Source organism: Dendrobates tinctorius, unplaced genomic scaffold, assembly GCF_039654945.1.
Source record: "Dendrobates tinctorius isolate UK_male_01 unplaced genomic scaffold, ASM3965494v1 ptg000358l, whole genome shotgun sequence".
Classification (NCBI taxonomy): Eukaryota; Metazoa; Chordata; class Amphibia; order Anura; family Dendrobatidae; genus Dendrobates; species Dendrobates tinctorius.
Genome location: NW_027362024.1, coordinates 567,297 through 579,268, shown reverse-complemented (window position 1 = coordinate 579,268; position 11,972 = coordinate 567,297). Strand labels below are relative to the sequence as shown.

General features: G+C 43.0%; 1 pseudogene; it reads right to left on the bottom strand.

The window, feature by feature from the left end:
• Nucleotides 1-6,206: 6,206 nt before the first annotated feature.
• LOC141075506 (uncharacterized) lies at nt 6,207-11,357 on the bottom strand (annotated as a pseudogene).
• Nucleotides 11,358-11,972: the final 615 nt, after the last annotated feature.

Below are 11,972 nucleotides of genomic sequence, written 5' to 3'. Positions count from 1 at the left end.
TCTAGTCAGTGTGGGCCCCATCATTTGCTCAGTCTATTTTCCTGCCTGCGCTTGTGTTTTCATCTTGTCTCACTGACAATATATGTTTGGGGGCTATCTATTCCTTTGGGGTCAGCTCTGGGGCAGCTTAGATTTCACCTTTCTTGCTTTAGGCTTAGTTATCTCTCCGGCTGTGCAGAGGCATCTAGGATCATCGTAGGTACGCTGCACGGCTATTGCTAGTTGTGTAGATGGGATCAGGGGTCTACAATCTGCTTAGTTACCAACCTCTCTGGTTTTCTGTAGCTTAGCTTGGGCCTGCTCTCCTCCTCGGTGACCCAATCATATCACACCTCTATTGGATCTGAAAACTCTCTCCAGTCCAATAACTTGTATGTTATTAGTTTGGCCAGAATGGTGGGCCAAAAAGTGGCCTTTGCTCAAATCACTAGAAGCCAGATTGATACAGGAAAGATGTATATCTTAGCCATTAAAAGGTATCAACCACTGAGGACTCTCAATTCTGAATATTTTTCTTAGAAGCCAGATTGATAGTTGAAAAATGTTTTTGCACCCTACATCGCAACTCTTGAGATGTCTGGCCAACATAAAGATGTTGACAGGGGCAAATTAAGACGTATATCACACAAGCAGTTTGACAGTTGATGTATGATTTAAGCTTGTGTCTTGTACCATCAACCAGATTAGTGAAAAAATCCCTGGTGGAACTCATATGGGGACAGCTTCTGCACTTTTTGGTATTAATGAAGGGATATCATTGGCGATGCCTTTTCTATATTGTCATCAGCTATTGTTCCTGTCTATGGTTCACAGGCCCTTGTTGGCTTACATTATACACGTGGGGTCTTGGTTTTTTGTATGGTTTATTCCATGGCGGGACAGGTGATGTAGATTGGCTCATGGGGCTTAGGGGTCCTCATTGGCTCATGGGGACGCATACATGCATTTATTTCTTCATATGGATTCCTTGGGATAGACCAGGGTCATGGACAGATAACCAGAGAGGTAAGATACCAGGCTCAAAATTATGAGGTCCAGAATAAATGTTTGAATAATTTCTTATGTACTGATGTGTATTTTTGTAGCTATTTAAATGTATGAATATTTTTAACCATGTTAATTTTATGTATATTTTATTCTAATTGTTTAAATGAAAATATTTCTAAGCTCAATCTTCCCTGCGTGAGGAGCTCAATATATATCTGACTTGGTTTTAATTAGGTAGAAATATATCGATTGTAACCAGAACCTGGGAAATTTCGGGATATTACAGACCCGCTTTTTAGTTTGACATATGTTAAATCTACTGATCTCAAGGAACAACTGCCGATAATAATATATGCTATTCACCATAAATACTGGACGTGAAGCACCATGTATCTTATCAATGGTATCTAGTGGAGCAGAAGCTATCCTCCAGGAACAACAGACCAATATAGTATATGTCATGTCCGCCATGTCTGTCATGTCCGCCATGTCTGTTTTGCCTCATGACCCCTGGAGCGGTGTGCACGCGCATCTCATGTCTGCTATCCTATATGTTCTCTAGAGCAGTGTGCACACTCACCTCATGTCTGTTGAGCTGCGGGATGCCTGCATTTCTGCTCTGCCTTCTGTGATCGTCTCGTCATGTCTAGAACCCCTGACCATGTGTCCTTCCTATGTTCCAGCAGAGGCTGGATCTGCAATCATCTCTGCATGTCTGGAATTCTGATCATGTGACCTGCCTAGGTTTCAGCGCTGGTTCTGCAATCATTCCTGCTTGTCTGGAATCCTGATCATGTGACTGCTCCCTGTGATCCTGGAGGACCTGAACTGGAAGTACTTCCCTGGTCCTGACCCGGAAGTGGAGGTGCTATGCCCTATATCAGACCGCTCCTTCCTATGCTCAGGGCCTGAGTATTGTGTTGTTTCCCTGCATGGCTGCTTGGTCTGCTGGGTCGCTCCCTCTATTCTGTGCCAGTGCACTCTGCCCTGTCGTGCGTCTCTGCACACGCTCCGTGCTCGTACTCTGCCTCTTGTCTCGTGCCATGTCTTGTGTTGTCTCTCGTGCCATGTTTGTCCTTGCCTTGCTTTGCTTTGTAGTACTTCCGCTGTTCTCTGTCTTAGTCTGTTTTGCTATGTCTCGCCTTAGCTATTCTTTGACTTGTAGTCCTTCTCTGTTCTCTGCCTTGCCTGTTTCGCTATGTCTGGCCTTTGCTATTCTGAGCCTTGTAGTACTTCTCATGTTTCTTCTTTCTGCCTGGTTTTCCGTACTCTGTCCTATGGTGCTCTCTTGGGCTTCGGCCTACGCTCCGCTCGCTCTGTCCTGGCTCTGTCTGTGCCTATGTTCCGCTCCGTGTTCCGTACCTTGTCTTGCCTTGTTTCTTGCCTTGTCCTTGTTTTGAACCCCGGCGTGGGTTCCCCTTGGCTGTCTCCTGTGCCGTGCTAAGTGCCTCGTGTTTGAGTACAGCCGTGTGCACTGGCCAGTGAGGCGTGCCTCCTGCGTGGCTCCTTGCACGTGTCCTGCCCTGAACTCTGGTGTGGCTCCTAGCACGCACCCTGCCTTGAACCCTAACCCTGGCGTGCCCTCTGCACGCGCAGGACTCTGCCTTGAACCCTGACCTTGGCGTGACTCTACACACGCACTCTGTCTTGTACCTTGTGCTTTGGCGTGTCTCTACACACGCACTGTCTTGTACCTTGTGCTTTGGCGTGTCTCTACACACGCACCCTGTCTCGTTTTGTGAACCCTGGCGTGTCCCCTACACACGCACCTTGCCTTGAACCCTGGTGTGTCCCCTACACATGCACCTTGCCTTGGACCTTGGCGTGTTCCCTAACATGCACCATGCCTGGATATCTGTCGTGCCTCCTTGCCTGAACCCTGGTTTGCCTGCCGGATGCCCGGAACCTGCCGATGGCTGCCAGAGATCATAAGCTGGATGACTGCGGCCTGATGTCCGGAGCAGTTGTCCGCAGCCTGATGCCTTGATCATGTCGATCGTTGCCAGCGGTCCGGAGTCCAATGCCATTGTGCCTTTACCTGTACCTAGGCGTGCCACCTGGCACGTACTATGCTATAGACCTTGGCGTGCCCACGCGCGCACCTTGCACGTTTTGCTTGTTTTCACATTTGCACTGAATGTGATCCTGAAGATCTTAATGAAGATACCTTGCACTTACCTCTTGTCTTGTCTTGTTTCCTGCTTGTCCCTGGTCGTCAGACACTCCCATAGTGTCCCCCTGAGCCGTCCGTCTGGTCCCAGCAGTCGTGGTGGCTCACCCCCTTGGTCTTGCCCCTGACACTCCCTGTATGGTGGATTCTCATAAGGTAAGCTCGCCCTCGGTGGGTGGGTACCATGACCCAGAGGGTCCACTCAAAAAATGGGCTCAGCAGAAACTGAGTCCGTCACAGTATATCATTAATCTGCAGATAGTTTATCACTATAGTCGGATGGTAGATATACAGTATATATCTAGATGGCAAAAGATGGCTAGGGGGAAAGGGTGAGTATGGAAGATGGGGAATTGTGGCCAGGGAGAGAGCACAGTAGGTGCTCATCCGTACTGATTCTACTGGCAAGAATCTTCTTATTGGAGAGAAAGAAGGGGGAACTAAAATATATTTGATCATATATATTATATTTATACCTAATTTATAACCCACTTGCTGATTGTCTCTCTTAGGCCAGACACATCCACACAATCACAGGGAGTGAGTGTGTGAAGACAAAATAGTATTGTGACCCGGTCACTGCTTCACATAGAGTCTTCATTGCTAGTGCATAAATCAAGAAGCAGGAGAACGTGGCAAACCCCACAATGTCCACATACCAAAGAGGCATACACAGACAAGACACGTCTATAAAGATGATTACATTACCCAGAGGCGCTCTTTTAAGCACGTTTCGCTTGTAATGCTTCCTCAGAAACCCCATTTTGTTGTGAATGAAATGTATTGGTTATTTTAAATGTTTGTGGAAATACAAAAACTGAAAAGTGGGGCATGCAATATTATTCGGCCCCTATAACTTAATACTTTGCTGCGCCACCTTTTGCTGTGATTACAGCTGCAAGTCGCTTGGGGTATGTCTCTATCAGTTTTGTACATCGAGAGACTGAAATTCTTGCCCATTCTTCCTTGGCAAACAGCTCGAGCTCAATGAGGTTGGATGGAGATCGTTTGTGAACAGCAAGCAGTTTTCAGCTCTTTCCACAGATTCTCGATTGGATTCACGTCTGGACTTTGACTTGACCATTCTAACACCTGTCTGGATATGTTTATTTGTGAACCATTCCATTGTATATTTTGCTTTATGTTTGCAATCATTGTCTTGTTGGAAGACAAATCTCCGTCCCAGTCTCAGATCTTTTGGAGACTCCAACAGGTTTTCTTCAAGAATGGTCCTGTAGTTAGGCTCCATCCATGTTCCCATCAATTTTAACCAGCTTCCCTGTCCCTGCTAAAGAAAAGCAGGCCAAAACCATGATGCTGCCACCACCATGTTTGACAGTGGGGATGGTGTGTTCAGGGTGATGAGCTGTGTTGCCTTTACACCAAACATATCGTTTGGCATTGTTGCCAAAAAGTTCGATTTTGGTTTCATCTGACCAGAGCACCTTCTTCCACATGTTTGGTGTGTCTCCCAGGTGGCTTGTTGCAAACTTTAAATGACACTTTTTATGGATATCTTTGAGAAATGGCTTTCTTCTTGCCACTCTTCCATAAAGGCCAGATTTGTGCAGTGTACGACTGATTGTTGTCCTATGGACAGACTGTCCCACCTCAGCTGTAGATCTCTGCAGTTCATCCAGAGTGATCATGGGCCTCTTGGCTGCATCTGTGATCAGTCTTCTCCTTGTTTGAGATGAAAGTTTAGAGGGACCGCTGGGTCTTGGTAGATTTGCAGTGGTATGATACTCCTTCCATTTCAATATGTGCTCCTTGGGATGTTTAAAGTTTTGGAAATCATTTTGTATCCAAATCCAGCTGTAAACTTCTCCACAACAGTATCACAGACCTGCCTGTTGTGTTCCATGGTCTTCATGATGCTCTCTGTGCTTCAAACAGAATCGTGAGACTATCACAGAGCAGGTGCATTTATACGGAGACTTGATTACACACAGGTGGATTACATTTATCATCATTAGTCTTTTAGGACAACATTGGATCATTCAGAGATCCACAATGAACTTCTGAAGTGAGTTTGCTGCACTGAAAGTAAAGGGGCCAAATAATAATAATATTGCACGTCCCACTTTACAGTTTTTGAATTTCCACAAAAATTTAAAATAACCAATAAATTTCGGTCAACTTCACAATTGTGTCCCACTTGTTGTTGATTCTCCACCAAAAATTTACATTTGGTATCTTTATGTTTGAAGCATGATATGTGGGAAAAGGTTAAAAAGTTCCAGGGAGCTGAATACTTTCGCGAGACACTGTAATTGTTATACTTCTTCCATATGGTCTTTCCACTTACAATTATATATATGTAAAGGATTTATCTAAACTATACTTTGGGACAGATTTAGATACGTTTTATATACATACCTGATGATTTCTCTCTGCATAATCTCTTCTTTTTACATTTTTTATGTGTTTTGTTGAAATAAATATTTATTTATTTATTTCATACTGACATTCTGTTTATGGGAGTAACGCTTGTAGGCTATGTTGTTGATTTCTACTTCTGAATATATGGAGGACCTCATTTGGGCTTTTTATATATATATATATATATATATATGGTTAGACAAACAAACTACATAGAGCGGCAAAAGGTGTATACATGATAACCTCATACTGCAGGGAAAGACATGTATTCTAGAATACTAAAGAAAGTGATAATACAAAATGACAATATTTTGGAGTATTTCACCAAACTCCGTTGCAATCAACAAATCCCCATGTCCCTTTTATCTAATGTCCTTACTCACATAACTCTTCACATATTGACTACTGTATTGTCCTCATCACAGACACTACTTACTGCCGTATGACACCATTATTTACTCTCACAATGCCCTGCAGCTACTCCTATTAACTTTTGTGTATGCCAACCATACCTGCTAATGGCTCTGATGTCATTTTATGTCTCCATTCTGGCTAGAGCTCCCATAAGGTCATCTCATTACCTGCAAAGTTAGTTAGCGAATGTTTTTCCAAGATGGCAGCTCAGCCCGACATGGCTGTTCAATATATTTAGTACTGATCATTCTCGCACAATGAGTGTTTTTATTGTAACATGGCCAAACATGAGGAATGACAAGGGGTTGTCCTAGTAGTGGTCAAAACCTTTAAGAAGATACAATTTTGAGTTAAAATATTTCCAACATTTTGAACATGAAAAAAGCTTCTCCCCGTATGACTTCCCTGATATTTTTTAGGAGTTGATTTCGGTAGAAAACATTTCCCACATTAAGAATATGATACAGGTTTCTCCCCTGTGTGAGTTTTTTGGTGACTAAGAAGAGATGATTTCTTCACAAAACATTTCCCACATTCTGAACAGGAAAAAGGCTTCTCCCCTGTGTGAGTTCTTTGGTGCTTAAACAAATATGATTTACAGTTAAAACATTTCCCACATTCTGAGCAGGAAAAAGGCTTCTCCCCTGTGTGAGTTCTATGGTGATGAACTAAACCTGATTTCTGATTAAAACATTTCCCACATTCTGAACAGGCAAAAGGCTTCTCCTCTGTATGAGTTCTATGGTGAGTAACCAAATCTGATTTCTGATTAAAACATTTCCCACATTCTGAACAGGGAAAAGGCTTCTCCCCTGTGTGAGTTCTCTGGTGATTAACAAGATGACATTTCTGGTTAAAACATTTCCCACATTCTGAACATGAAAAACGTTTCTCCCCTGTGTGAGTTCTTTGGTGCTTAACACAATCTGATTTATTGCTAAAACATTTCCCACATTCTGAACAGGAAAAAGGCTTCTCCCCCGTGTGAGTTCTCTGGTGATTAACACAATCTGATTTATTGCTAAAACATTTCCCACATTCTGAACAGGAAAATGGCTTCTCCCCTGTGTGAGTTCTCTGGTGATTAACACAATCTGATTTACTGCTAAAACATTTCCCACATTCTGAACAGGAAAAAGGCTTCTCCCCTGTGTGAGTTCTGTGGTGCCTAACCAAATCTGATTTCTGCCTAAAACATTTCCCACATTCTGAACATGAATATGGCTTCATTCCTGTATGAATTCTCTTATGTGTAACAAGATATGAATTCTGAGAAAAGCATTTCCCACATTCTGAACAGGAAAAAGGTTTCTCCCCTGTGTGAGTTCTCTGGTGCTTAACACAATTTGATTTCTGGCTAAAACCTTTCCCACATTCTGAACATGAATATGGCTTCTCTGCTGTGTGAATTCTCTCATGTGTAACAAGATGTGAATTCTGAGTAAAACATTTCCTACATTCTGAACAGGAAAATCTATTCTCTGTTATGTGAATTTTTTCATGTTTAAGAAAAGTCTTTTCAAGATAACTATTTCCATATTCTGAATATGAAAATGGCTCCTTTCCTTTAGAATCAATTAATTTTTCAATGCTTATATCGTGACTTTGATTTTCCTTAGTAGTTGGTAATGAACCAAAAGATGGGACCTGTTTCATAGGATCAGATGACAGATCTTGGCTATGAAGGGATGATGGTATATCTGGAGTAATGGCATTAACTTCAATTGGATCCTGTGAGATCTCAAGATAATCACATTTAAAAATAGAAGATGTCAGCGTTCCCTCTGACCTCCTGGTGCAGTCATCTGCTAAAAATAAAACCAATTAATAATTTTGAATAAAATATCCTCAAATTTTATACTTTTGGACATTTCTACTTAAGGCCTCTTTCACACTTCCGTTTTTTACAATCAGTCACAATCCGCCAGGTTTTTAAAAAAAACGGATCCTCAATTTTTTTTTGAGGATCCGTTTTTTTCCCATTGACTTGCATTAATGGCGGATTGTGACGGATTGCTGTCCGTTGCATCCGTTTTTTGTGAGGATCCGCCAAAAGTTGCTGTCCGTCACCATCCTCAAAGATTTCAAAACGTTTTTTTCTCTGGCGGATCCTCCAGACACTCATTTAACCCGAAATTCTTTCTGGGTGCCGGACAAAATAAAAAAAAAAAAATTCTCTCTCTCTCTCTCTCTCTCTCTCTCTCTCTCTCCCCCCCCCCCCCCCCGGCCAGCGATTCCTTTAAATTTCTTCATTTTCAGGATCCGTCTGAAAACGGATCCTGTGCCATCCGTTCACATCAGTTGAGAACGGATCCGCTTGTCCGCCTTTTTGGCGGATTATAACTGATGCAAAAAACTGAAGTGTGAAAGAGGCCTAAGTTGTCCATAGAAAATACAAGCTTTTTAAAAATATTAAATTATTCACCAAGACAATGAGAGTTCACAGTCTAATGGAAAGCCTCATAGCATGAACCAGTGCATCATAGTGTTCAATGGTTTGTTCATTCTGCTTCCCAAACATGGAATAAAAAGCCACCAAACAATGTTATATAGGCGAAAATTATACCAATAAAACTTCTACTCATCTCACGGAAACACAAGACACCACTAAGGTCCATCATCTGTCAGAGGAAAACCAAAAGGTTTCCACAATATTTGTGGCTCAAAAGCTCTTGAAAAGCAACATGGCTTCCATAAACCAATCCAGCAATATCCGCTCTCCCAAAGTCAAATAGCCACTCTCTTCTGAGCCTTGTAGTGCGCCCAAACCATATTTAGCATCCGTATATTTGGCATTACTATAGTGAGAAGAACCCACTTAATTTACGGTGTGTGTTTCCTGGAGCACAATCTGGGCATTATGTGTTGGGTAATAAAATGGCAAATTGCAATTTTCATGTTGCAACATCCAATGTGAGCAAATTTCCGTAAAGTGTCACTACTCCCATAGAATAATTCACTGAGGGTTATAATTTCCATAATGGAGTCACTTTATGGGGATTTCTACTGCTTTAGTTTCCTGTAATTTTGTTATATTAGGGCATCTGCAGATGGTGTGTCCCCTCTCCCCTGGAATCTGCTCCTGCGATGTTTGATTCCATCACCAAGCAGCGCCTTATTTATTGTGCAGGCGTTGCTGGTAATAGAAGAGATGTCGAAACCAGAAGCTCTGGGTGGCGCTGGCTCTGTCCAACCACTAAGATTAGGGTGCCTGAGACCAGTAGTTTCACCCAGCCTGGCAGTATGGGTTTGTGTGCTGTCCAGCAATCTGGTAGCAATCTGCTACCTGCTTAAGCCAATTAGAAAGCACCAAACCCTACTAAAGCTTGAAGCCTATTCCCGGAATCTGCCAGATACAGCCTTGTTCTCCTCTGGTTCAGTCCTCTGTGCTCAGCTGGTGTATTTGTTTCCTGGTGTAATCCCAGCCCGCTTACTGACTACACTTATGTCTTCTGATTTTGTACTTTCTCTGCCCTCCTGGTTATGACCAACTACCTGACTATTCTTCTTGCCATCTCACCCCACAGAATAGCAGGTAACACCATGGCCCAAGCCTAGGGGTCTCTGTAAGTCCAGATCCATGAAGAGGGGTTAAAGGATGATGAGCAAGGCAATCACTGGGATCTGGAAAATAGAGTAGATAGAGCCAAGCCTTCTTGTGGTGGCCATCTTTTGATCTGCCAGGTGATCACTAACAGTGCTCCCAATACATCGTGTCTGCAAAGTATTCCATCAAGATCTGTGTACGAATAGCTAAATGGCGCTCCTTCCTTTCTTAACCCTACCATGTGCCCAGAGAGTAGTGTACAACCATATATAGGGGATTGTTGGATTCAGGAGACATTGGGAAATAATTTGTAAGGTCCATTTGTTTCCTATTATCCTGGTGAAAACTCTCTGGGTAATTAGAGTATGGGGCTCGGTGGCTCTTGGCAATCTAAACTATCGTAAGGGCCAATATTTTCTGTCAGATGAGTTTCAAGAAGAAAGAATAGATATTCATAGAGAACTTTTTATAATAGTGCAGAGCTGATGCGTCTTAAATTTAGATCTCAGGCATTTGGCAGAGGTAATGGAGACCTTATTTTAAAGGCTACCAGGTAGTTGCAGACTCACGTAAGTGAGGCAGGCCGATCCCACCATCAACAAACTGCCATACAAAATGAACCTGTACAAAAAGAACTAGAATAAAAAAAATGTTACCGTATTTTTGGATTATAAAATGCACCCCAAATGTTGAGGAGAAAAATAGGAAAAAATTTGTTTTAATTAAAATTGTGGTGCTTCTTATAATCCATGCGTCTTATTGCTGTGGTGAAGCGGGGTCACAGGGTAGTTGCTGGAGGAAGCAGGGGTGGGGTGATGCTGCAGGCCACAGGGTGGGATGGGGGGGTGTCCGATGTGCAGTGCACCGCTGCGAGTGTTTTGTGCTGCTGGGGTGCCTGGCACTGTTGCCCGGGGCTTCCGCTGCTGCCCACAATGGCTGCCTCCGCTGCTGCTGCCCGGGGTGTCCGCCGACATTTCTTGAAAGGCCGGACCCCCCGCATGTCCTTGGTTTCCTCCTGTGTGGAGGACTGTGAACATGGCTGCCGGGGGGCGGCGCATGCACAGATGGAGATCTCGGTATCAAGATCTTGGGATATGAGATTTCAGCCCTGAAATTAGATCTCAGGATTCTAGGAAGCCAACAGCATCATTACCCTCCACTTTCTCTTACAGGCCCAGCATACGATTTTTCTTCAAGTGATTTTCTATCTTGTCAGCACATTCTACGTACGCTGTCATTTGGCTTTATAGTTTACAGATCTGGGCAGGAAACAACATCTCCTAATCCCAGGGGGTAGGTGGATCCTCCAGGTTGTAAGTTCTATAGAAAAGGGCTTTCAATGCCCAAAGTCATTTGAACAGTTTTGGGTGGAGGAGAATGTTGTGGTCTAGAGGCAAATGGTGATCATGGTAATACGGCCGGACTACACCACCGATAAAGCAGCCACAGCCGGTGACTGAGAGGAATCTGTGACTTCTCTGCATTCAGTGGTTACTACTCACCTGGGTAGTCATATGTGGGAATCTCCTCTTTACACCACTCATCACCCCTCACATATGTCTCTGTAGTATTAATATGGGTCAGAACTTCACCCTGAAACAAATATTGTAAAAGTCACAGACAGATGGAGAGTTACATCTATGAACAGTTCTAATCCTGCCATCTCCACCGTTCTCATTACACAAGTTGTTGGGATAGGTTTGGTGCAATAACTCCATTCCTGTCTATTAGTGTTTAACTGCTAAATTTGTATGCTGTTTATACTGTAGAGTTTAAAAAAATCTCCCAGAGGCTCACACAGGAATAGCATGTGACTGTACTTCATGTTTTCCTGCTGAGTCTGAGTATGAGAGAAGCAGCCTGTTGTAGATGCTGCACAGATAGAGATACACAAATGATTTATCCATTTTCTATTAAGCTTATCATATATTGTTCCTGAATAAACAAGTTCTGTTGTCACATGCTTGGAGAGAATCGTGAGTAATCTCTGCCAACAGGTTATGGGCCCAGAGTGACATAGAACCCCAGAGTAACACAGCAACTATAGCCCAAAGCAAAAGCAGCACAGAGCAATAGAGAAGATGTCCACTAGCAGCAATCCTGTCAATTTGTCAGTGCCAAGCCTCACTAATCAGAACTACCAGTCCTGGAAATTCAAGGGGAAGATGCTGCTCATAAGAGAAGGTACGTGGAAGTGCACTCTGGATCAAGTGCCTCATCCATTACCAGATGATTGGCTAGAGAAGGATCAGAAAGCACAAAGCTCAGTGTAGATGATAATCAGATTGTGCATATATGCAAGTGTGCAACTGCAAGAGAGATGTGGGATGAGTTACAGAAAGTGCATGAAAGATCAAATCTCAGCAATAAGCTTTATCTCAAGATAAAGCTGTATCAATCTAAGCTAAGTGATAAAAAATGGCAAGAAAAAAACGATCTTCAGTCCATATAATGTAGAAATATTAATTTTTA